This window comes from Peromyscus leucopus, chromosome 4 (genome assembly GCF_004664715.2).
Source record: "Peromyscus leucopus breed LL Stock chromosome 4, UCI_PerLeu_2.1, whole genome shotgun sequence".
NCBI lineage: Eukaryota > Metazoa > Chordata > Mammalia > Rodentia > Cricetidae > Peromyscus > Peromyscus leucopus.
The window spans coordinates 127,747,867-127,758,755 of NC_051066.1; positions in this window are offsets into that span (position 1 = coordinate 127,747,867).

Genomic DNA, 10,889 nt, shown 5'->3' on the forward strand with positions numbered 1-10,889 from the left:
AGAATTCCCAACCCGGGTAAGAGTGGCTTGGCCAAGGAGAAAGCAGCAAGGAAGAGTTTTTGTAGATTGTAGGTGGATTTAAACCAAGTCAGGAGAGTAAGGGAGGAAGGACAGATGGGGGACAGAGGAACAGAAGACGAGGATGAGATCGACGACAGGAGAACTCAGGGCTATGAGAGGACAGGAAGAGCAGGGACAGAGAGAAGCTCAGTGTGAGAACAGAATGGAAGCCGGGTAGAGAGAGAACTCAGGAAGAGAAGGGACAGAGAGGAGCTAAATTAAGAATAGAAATAAAGCTGTGTAGATAAAATTTAATCTCAGAGGAATAAAGTAAATGGACAAAAGAGCCTGGTGTACATAGATTCTTTTCCCTCAGATTACCCCACGCCGGCCAGAGCATCTTCCCCAGGACTCTGGAAGAAATCTTCTCAGGGCAGGCCCCTGGGGAAGTTTCGATACAGTCCCAATTCCTGTTTGTTCTCTGTTCCTGCTTGCTCCACTAAGAGGAAAGGAACTAAGGAGTCCCAGCTACACAATCCTGCCACCATGGGCCACCTGATGTTATGCTTTCCTTTCAAACTGTAAGCCAAGTTAAGTCCTTCCTTCCTTAAGTTGCTAACTGTCAAAGTAGCTGACCACAGCAACATAAAACATAACTAATTCAGAAAACTGGAACCAGGAGTGGGGTTGTTGCTGTGATACACCTGACGGTGTTCTTAGGCCTTTGGTGTTGATTTGTGGGAGGAATAAGGAAGAGTCTGAAGCTGAGGTAGGAAGCTGCCACGCTTAGTGGGCAATTCTGGTGAGAGCTTGAAAGACCAGAATGCTGAATGAAACGTTAACAGTGGAGGTCTGACTCACAGAACTCAGAGGAGCACAGGGACTCTGTTGGAAAATGGCCTAAAGGCTCTTCATGCTATACCCTGACAAAGGATTGCCCACATCCTGAGAACTTAAGTGACACTAAATTCAAAAGGCTAATTCGTTTGGCAGAGGAAATTTCAAAACAGGATAACGTTCAGGTTGTGTCATGGCTACTGCTCACTGCTCTTATCCAGGTATGCAGTAAGAGAAAGCAACGAGCCGAAATAAAGGATAATTTTTGAATGTGCAGATTGGCAAGGAACGGAACGCGTGTGGATTTAAAGTTGCAGATAAGGCAGATGTAAAGGCAACTCTAATTGTTTAAGAAATTCCCACCCTAGAACAATAGGGAACCGATCCCCTGAGGGTGAGGACCCACCCATCAAAAATGCTAACTTGTGGAAATAAAAATTCATTCAAAAGGAGAGAGCCTAAACTCAGAATGCTACCACAGAGGTTCTCTGATGCAAAATAGGTACCAGGGAACTCCTTCTCCAGGGCAGCCTTGAAGACATGAAAGGCCTCTGTGACTATGGTGGCAGAATTTAGGAGCATCACTCCCATCATATTTTGCAGACATAGAAGATACGAGAGTGAGGGGTCATAGAGGCTTACACCAAGCTTCCCAAGAGCCTCTGAGATGAAGCCATGTGTGACAAGGTGGGATTCCCTGCAAGGAGATCCGAAAGGGTGTTACATAGAACCGGGGGAGTAGACCTCAATTTGCAGTGGCGACTTCGGGATACTGGAGATGTCAGAATAGTGGGACATCAACCAAAGAAAGCCCGAGCCCCCGAGTGCAGGCAGACCAAGAGAGGGGCCACATGTACTTACCATAGGTGGCAGAGCTGGAGAGGCAATACCATCCAAGGCAGGTGGAGACCAGGTGAGTCCATCACAAGCCCAAGACACTGGACATAGAGCGGCAGGGTTGGTGTTTACCCTGCCCATGTCAGGCTTTGGCCTAATCTCCCTCGCTGTGTCCCCCATTCCTCTCTTTTTGAATGAGATTATTTACTGTGTGTCATTATATATTAGAAATATATCATTTGGTTTTTGGGTTTTTTTTCTTTGTTTTGGTTTTTTATTTTACAGGGGCTCACAGTTAAGAGATAGCCTTGATTCTCAAAAAAAAAAGACTTAAGACTTTGGACAGTGTTGAGACTGTTAAAGACTATGGGGATCTTTGAAGTTGGACCACATGCATAATCCATCATAAAATGGCCTGCTTCGAGCCGTCACCATGTCTCCGTTTTACTATTTCTGTTATGTAGTTCTGGGGGTTGAAAATCAGGCCCTTGCACATACGAGGCAAACACTTTACCACTGAGCTACACTCCAGCCCTCCAGTTTTATTTTACTTTGTTGTTATATGTGTGTGTAAGGTACATGTGTGGTGCGTGGATGTAAGTCTGCGCACCAACACACACCGTGCAGAAGTCAGAGGGATGCCACTTATCTTCCTCTCTCATTATGCACCACATTCTCTTTGAGACTGGGTCTCTCCCTGAACCTGAAGTTTCAGGTAAGCTGACTAGCCATAGTTCTGGGGACCCATCTGCTCTCCAGCTCCCAGGGCGGAGGCTACAGGCACTCCTGAGACCTTGGCCAGCTTTTTCCTGGGGTGCTGGAGACTAATTCAGGTCTTCACACTTGCACAACAAGCGTTCTTACCCACTCAGCCATTGCACAGTCTTTTATTCTTTGATTGAAGAATTGCACACGTAGAAGAGAATACAATTCTGGCATGGAACACATAGCCCAGTGGGGCTTTCCAGAGTGGGTGGGGCTGTGAACCCACCCAGATCAAAACACAGAATGCTGACAGTACCCAGGGGCCTCCTTGGCTGCCTCCCTGCTATGGACCCCTGGACAGGACCTATGTCTGGGTACCACTGGGGGTCCGACAGGGTCTCCACTTTCCCTCTTGCCCATCCACTTCTTGCCCTGATCCCATGTGTCACAAATGCCTCTTCTCTGCCCAGAGCCTCACACTTCCCTTATCATTCAGTGAAGAAACCAAATCCTAACCATGGCCACAAGGGCCTCTGAGAGCTATCATATCTTTGCCTGTCTCTCCACTTTCCCCCAGAATTCCTTGCTCCAGCCATCCTGCTTTCTTTTTGCTCACACACAAGGCCACTGTGGTACATATCCCCTGGGACTCTGATGTTCTACACTCTGGACCATGTTGTCACCTCCTTCCGGCTTGGTGATCAAATGTCACCTTCAGACATCTGCTTCCACCCACAATGGAGTAGCAGAGACAGGAGTTACCCTCCTGCTAGAGACAGACGCACAAAGGCAGGCAGCACATTTCAGATGATAGTTTCCAGGACACTGGGAATCCGACAGCCAAGGGCTGTGAAGGATGTGTTTGCATGATGAACCTACTCTAGGCTAGCGAGAGGCTTCTAAAGAGATTAGAAAACGGGGTGGAGGGGACAGTGAGATGGCTCAGTGGGCAAATGCACTTACTAGCAAGCGTGACAACTTGAATTTCATCTCTGGACCCCTCATGGTAGGAGAGAGAGTCCTGACCCCCTACAGGTTGGACTCTAAGGGCCACACATGCGCTGGGTATGTCCTCTTACGTACAAAGGCACACGTAAACCCAAGTTTATTTTAAGGTTCAGGGTCTGGAGAGATGACTCAGTACTTGCCGTTCTGCTCTTGCAAAGAACCTGGGTTCAGTTCCCAGCACCCATGGCAGTTAACAACTGTCTGTACCTCCAGTTCCAGGGTATCCAATGCCCTCCTCTGACCCCTGAGGGCACCAGGCATGCATATGGTGCACAGACATGCACTCAGGCAAAACCCCCATACACGTAAAATGAAATCAAAAGATGCCAAGAACACACGAGAAGACAGTGAGCCAGAACAGATTGTCCAAAACTCAGCACAAAGAGAAAAATAATCGGAAAGACAAGCATATCAGGAGCTGTGGGACAGCTCGAGAAGCCTGCTACCATGTGACCAGAGTCCCCAAAGCAGGGAAAGTATTTGCAAAGGAATGACTAAAAATTTCCAAATCTGATGTAAACTACAAACTCGCAAAGTAAAAAAGCTTAACAAACTTCAAGCATGAGAAACTGGGGGGAGAAGATGAGCCATCATGATATAATTGCTCAAAAATCTATGACAAAGAAAACATTAAAGGCTAGAAGCCAGGCGATGGCGGCTCATACTTTAATCCCAGAACTCTGGGCATCAGAGGTAGGCGGATCTGAGTTCAAGCCTGGTTTACAGAGTGCGTTCCAGGGCAGCTGGGGCTATTACATGGAGAAACCCAGTCAAAGAAGGGCTGTGGATGGGTCTAGGAATAGAGCTCAGTGGTAGAATGCTTGCAACAGCCTGAGGTCCCTGGGTCCAATTCCAGAGCGTGGGAGGGAGGTCAGGAGGGAAGTATATAGGTCAGTAGAAAGATAGATAGATAGATAGATAGATAGATAGATAGATAGATAGATAGATAGATAGATAGATAGATAGATTTTAAATAGTTTTAAAAGATTCATTATGTGAGCTAAGCAGTTAAGAGCATCTGTTGCTTTCAAATTTGCAAAGAATTCTTCAATTCCCAGTACTCACCACAGTCTGTAATTCTAGTTCCAAGGGATCCATTTCCCTCTTCCTGGCCTCTAAGGGCATCATTAATGCATGTACTAGGTACGCAGACATACATGCCAGTAAAGCACCCCTACACATAAAGTTAAAACAATAAATAAAAGATTTGTCACATATAGAAATACAGATACAGATAAAATAACAGCAGATTCCCACACTCGCCCCCATCTTAAATGTCTTGAGAAAGGGTCTCACTGTGTAGCCCAGGCTAGTCTGGAACTCAGAGAGATCTGTCTAACAGGCTTTCTTTTGGGCCCCCAACCAGCTCCCAAATCATGACTGGGAGACTTATTATTAGTTATGAATGCTCAGCCTTAGCTGAGGCTTGTCCCACTGGCTCTTATAACTTAACCTGTTTCTCTTCATCTACGTTTGCCCCAGAGCTGTTTACCTTCCTTTCCTTCTGTATGTCCTGCTTTTACTGCCTGCTCTGTGGCTGCCTGGCTGGGGGCTGGCTGACCCTGAGTGACCCCAACTCTTTCTCCCTCATTCTCTCCTCCCTTCCCCAAGTCTAGATACCCCCTCCTACTTATCCTCTCTGTCCACCAGTCCTGCCTGTCCCTCTACTGCCTAGCTATTGGCCATTCAACTTTTTCTTAGACCAATTAGGTGCCTTAGGCAGGCAAGGTGAAACAGCAATATATCTTTACATAATTAAACAAATGGAGCTTAAACAAATGTAACACATCTTTACCTAGTTAAAGTAATATTTCACAACATAAACAAATGTAACACATCTTTACCTAAAGTAATATTTCACAACATAAACAAATGTAACATATCTTTACCTAGTTAAAATAATATTTCACAACATAAACAAATGTAACACGTCTTTGTCTAGTTAAATTAATACTCCACAACAGATCTGCCCGCCTCTGCCACCTGAGTGCTAAAATTATAGGTGTGCACCATCACACTTATGTGGGAGAAAAATAGCAGAGCGACATCTTTTTTTAAAAGATTTTTTGATTCATTTTTATGTGTTTTGTCTGCACGTGTATGTGTGCACCACACACATGCTTGGTGCCCTCAAAAGTCAGAAGAGGGCACCAGATCCCCTGGAACAGGAGTTTGAGATGGTTGTGAAACGTCACATGGATGCTGGGAATTGAACCCAAGTCCTCTGGAAGTGCAGCCAGTGATCTTAACCACTGTATCATCTCTCCAGCACCATCGGCAACATCTTTTAAAGAACAACAACAAAAAAAAAATCTGCCAATCTACAGTTGTATCTTTCAGAATTGAAGATAATAAAGGTATCTTCAGACAGAAAAGCTAAAAGAACTGGTCTGTACAAGAAATGGCAAAGGAAATAGAGAAGTAATTGAGATCAGATGAAAATCTTGCATCTCCACAGAGAATGGGGATCATGAGGAATGTCAATACATGAGTAGCCATGTGAGTTATTTGTTTTTGTTTTTGTTTTTGTTTTAATCATTTCAATGTCTTTAAAAATAATTTACTGACCAACCAGTGGTGGTGCACACCTTTAATCCCAGCACTCAGGAGGCAGAGGCAGGCAGATCTCTGAGTTTGAGGCCAGCCTGGTCTACAAAGTGAGTTCCAGGACAGCCAATGATACACAGAGAAACCCTGTCTCTAAAAAAAAAAATTACTGGTGCTGGAGAGGGCTCAGTGGTTAAGAGCAGTGGCTGCTCTTTAAGAGGACCTGAGTTCAATTCCCAGCAACCACATGGCAGGCAGCTCACAACTGTCTGTAACTCTAGCTCCAGGAGTTCCAACACCCTCACACAGATATACATGCAGGCAAAACACCAATACACATAAAATTAAAAAAATAAAAGAAAAATCTTTTAAAAATAATAATTTATCACACAAACAAGGAGAAGGATGAGAAGATAATGGGAGGGGAAAATGATCAAGGTACATTTTGTGTATTATGAAATAATAAAAAATTATATTTTTCAAAATGCGCTCTTGGGCCAGGCAGTGGTGGTGCATGCCTTTGATCCCAGCACTCGGGAGGCAGAGTTTGAGGCCAGCCTGGGCTACAAAGTAAGTTCCAGTGCAGCCAGGACTGCTACACAGGGAAACCCTGGCTTTTGTGCAGGCCTGGAAAGATGGCTCAGCCGTCAAGAGTGCTTACTGCTCTTCCAGAGGCATGAGCTCAGTTCCTGGTACCCATGCTAGGCATCTCACAACCAGCTGGCTCTCGAGGATCCAACATTTTCTCTGGCTTCTGTGGGCATCTGCACACACATGACATAAACACACATGCACACACACAGAGAGAGAGAAATGAAAATACAACCGGTTTTTGCAAACTTATTTTTATTTTATGTATATGAGTGTTTTGCCTGCACCACACAGAGTGCTTGGTAAGTAGGGAGGCCAGAAAACGATATTGGATCCCCTAGACTGGAGTTATAGAGAGTTGTGAACTATTACGTGGGTCCTGGGAATTGAACTGGGTCCTCTGCAAGAACAACAAGTGCTCTTAATTGCTGAGCCATCTCTCCAGCTCCATTAATAAAAAAAATAATAATTCTTTTCTTTTTAAGACATGGTCTCAATGTGCAGATCTGGCTGGCTGGAATCTCATTTTACTGTGTTGATCAGGCTGTCCTGCCTGCCTCTGCTTCTAGAGGGTGCTGGAATTAAAGGCGTGTGCCACAAACACCTGAGAATCAAACAAACAAAACCCTGGGGGCAGGGCGAGGTGTTCTTGGGGATGGAGAGGTGCTTTAGTGGTTAAGAACACTTGATGCTCTGGGAGAAGACCAGAGTTAAGTTCCCAGTACCTATGTAGGGCTACTCACAACCACCTGTAACTCCAGCTCCAGGGGATCTGATGCCCTCTTCTGGCCTCCAAGGACAGTTCATTCACATACATATAACCACACATAGACATGTCATTTAAAATAAAAAGTTTTGCCGGGCGGTGGTGGTGCATGCCTTTAATCCCAGCACTCAGGAGGCAGAGGCAGGCGGATCTTTGTGAGTTCGAGGCCAGCCTGGTCTACAGAGCGAGATCCAGGAAAGGCGCAAAGCTACAGAGAAACCCTGTCTCAAAAAAAAAAAAAAAAAAGTTTTAAAAAACTGTGTTCTTGCAAAAAACCAAAAATACTTGTGGAGTAAAAACATGGTTGAAATAATATTTGTTGCTCTTCTTCAGGCTCTTGCCAGTGATCCTGTCTTTCTCCTTGTTATTTGAATGGGGAATCCCACCGATACATATGTAGCCTCCAAATGCTAGAACATACAGTTTAAAATCACTGTACTCTAGAATGTCTGTGGAAGAGACATAGGATACTAAAATTCTAGAAAGCCAGAAGCCTGTAATGTTAGGATTCAGGGCTGTTTAGAGACAGAACATCAGGGCTGAGGACAAGAGCTGGTAAGGAATCTAAGCCTGGTGTGTGCTGGGTAGGGCTGGGGAGAAAACCAAATGGTCCTTTTGTGTACCCCATCTGCTCATCCTAGGTATCCCTAACTTTTGGGGGTTCTTTTGTTTGTTTGTTTTTCAAGACAGGGCCTCACCATGTAGCTCTGGAACTCAGTATGTAGACCAGGCTGACCTTGAACTCACAGAGATCCATGTGTCTCTGCCCCCCAAGTGCTGGGATTAAAGGTGTGCACACTCTGCCCAGCTAGTGTGTCCCTAATTTTAGTATCAGTAAGGAAGTGTCCACTCAGCTGACCCAGCTGAGCAAGACTGAAGGGCTGAGGCTCTACATGGTTCCAGAAGCCCGGAAGGAGGGCTGTAGTGGGGGAGGGGAGGAGGGGGAAGGAGGCTGTACTTTTCCATTTTAATTCAGCTTCTGTTCACTGGGCCCCTTCTGGACTATAGGCTTATGAGGCATCGTGGTCACGCAAGGCTGGAGGCTGTCATTATCACAGGGAACCATTCTCTCTACCACCTCCTCAGGGACCCAGGGAGAGGCCTGCTCATCATCCCAGGGACCCAGCCCTCTGGCTACAGAACTGGCTGGCTGGCAGCTCAGGCCTCCGGGTAGAGGGAGGAAGCTGTCCAGGGTCAGAGTGGCCTTTGGTCTCCAGACCCAGGAGTGTTGCCTTCACAGCCCTGACACTAAGACACCAGTGGCATGAGGGTGGACTCCGGCCACCCCCCTCTTTGTCTACAGCCTGCATCACCCAGGATCATGCATCTTGCATCTCACATGCTGATTTTACTCTGTGTCCCTGAATCTGAGGACGGCCTATGGCAATCACTTTGCCTATGACTGTCCCCATCACCTAGTAATGACAGTAACTAGACTTCATGGCCAAAAGCTACCCAACCCGTTTTGCTCTGGAGCTGAGTGGATTTTCCTAGCTTTGTACACAGCAAGCAGGACCCGTGACGTCACAACACCCCCAAATCAGTAGAAGTTGGAGTTCACCCACATCCTCATGTTGCTCAGGACCTGGACTGGGCAGCTTACACCAAACTGACCCGCACGGCTTTGAGCCAAGTGTCTCCCTGTACCTCGCCAGCACAAGTGCCAGTAAAACTCAAGGAGTTCCACCCGCATGGTTCACGGAAAACCATAGATGGTTCCAGGAACTAACACATGAACATTTGCAGTCTCCCCAGCTCTGTGCCAACATGTCTGATCCCATCACTGCCACCGGCAAGAGTGGCCTTGCTATTTAGTTCCTGAAATAGTTTGCAATTTGTCCTGATTCCTTGTATCACCTGGATCACACAGTTGCCTTTCTTGGAGCAGGGGGGTGGGGTGGGGTGGGGGTGGAGGGGTGGTAGCTGAGAGCGTGATGGAGGGGTGTCAACTTCTGGCAGAGCCCCAAGAAACTCACAAAGAGACGGAAGTGTCGGGCAAATTCCCAGAGACCCTCCCTTTCTCTCTCCCTCCCTCCCCAGCCCCAACCACTGGGGCCACTAACCAGGCGCCACACCTGGGGTGCAAGAGTGTGGGGGGGAGCAGCGATTCTCCGCTCTTGGCCCCTGCTGGGATTCCCCCTCCCCAGCTGCGCAAACGGCGGCGCCCTCCCCCTCATCATTACCACGCTGTTTAATTGGGCGGCCCCCGCGTGTGTGCGCGCGCGTGTGCGCCCGTGTCTCTGGGAGGGGGGAACGCTTCTGACACATGGGGCGCCCGGTGGAGGGGTGCTGGCTCCCTGCCCGCCCACGGGACCCCTCCCCCAGCCCAGCGGCGGGGGGGCCTCGCGCGGCTCCGACAGATGGACCGAGCCCAAGGGGCGGGGGGCGCGCTGACGGGGTGCGAGACGGCGCGGCCGGGCTCCCCGCATGACAAAGGCGGCGGCGCGGGCGCCCTTATCAGTGCGAGCAGACCCGGCGGCCGGCCGGGCCCGCGGCCCGCGATCACCGCACAAAGGCCCGGGCCGGCGGGGGCCCGCGGGCCGCGAAGATTAATTGCCCAATCAAGTTGTCGGCCTGGGCGGGGGCGGGCCGGCGGCCCCGAGGGACGCGGGCCGGCGCATAATGAAGTGTGCAAAAAGTTAATTTGCTCCGCGACGCGCAGCTCGCTGCAATCAAAGGCGGGCGTCGGGAGGGGGCAGCGAGGAGGGTGCCCAGGGTGCCATCCCGAGGCGGGCTGTGGGGACCCGGGGTTCCCCGCAGCGAGGAGGTCGAGGTCTGCGGATATGCGCTCTACCCCCACCCCCACCCCACCCCGCTTCCTCTGCCTCCTTCAGAGCGTCCCCAGGCAGCTCTCGGGCTTTTGCTGAGCACCGGCTCACATCTCCCAGACGCACAAAGGTGGCGTTCTGGTGCGCACGCCTTGCCCTGAGACCTCTGCTCCGAGTAGTCCAGCGTTTCCCTGGCTTGGTCCCTTTCCTTGACAAAGTGAGGAGCAGAGCCTAGAGCATGCGCTTCGTAGAGGACCGGAGGCACTCAGATGCCTGGAGAAAGCCCAAGCTCACTGAGCTCTTATCTGGTCCAGAGCCTTAAGTGGCAGCTGGCAAAGAGGAAATCCACGCCACAGCCGGGACGCCGATAGTATTCACGCTATTGAGAGGGGAGGGGAACACCCCAGGTCCCCGGGTCGGATCGTCGGCTGGGTGGTTTGCCTTAAGCCCTGACGGAAGAAGACAGCGTTACAGGTGGAGATTCAGATATGGGCTTGCCTTGTAAACAAGGGAGGTGGTCCCCAGCAGTTAGCTGGAAGGGAAATGTTTACCTTTTTGTCTAAATCTTTTCAGGAGTGTCACAGAATTTTAATCTCAGCTAATTGGCCACAAGACAAAGAATGGGTAGTGGGACTGTCTTTGTCTGGCCTCCTTCGAAGGTTCACGGAAGAGAGAAAAGTTTGCAGGCAAGCAAGGAGGGATCATTTTTATAGGAATCAGTTAGGAGAATACAGCTAGGCACAGGGGGAAGAGGGGGAGGTATGAGGTGCCGCATGGGTTCACCCATCACTGCCCTTTGAGTTCAGGATTCAGGTAAAGCTGGAAGCTGC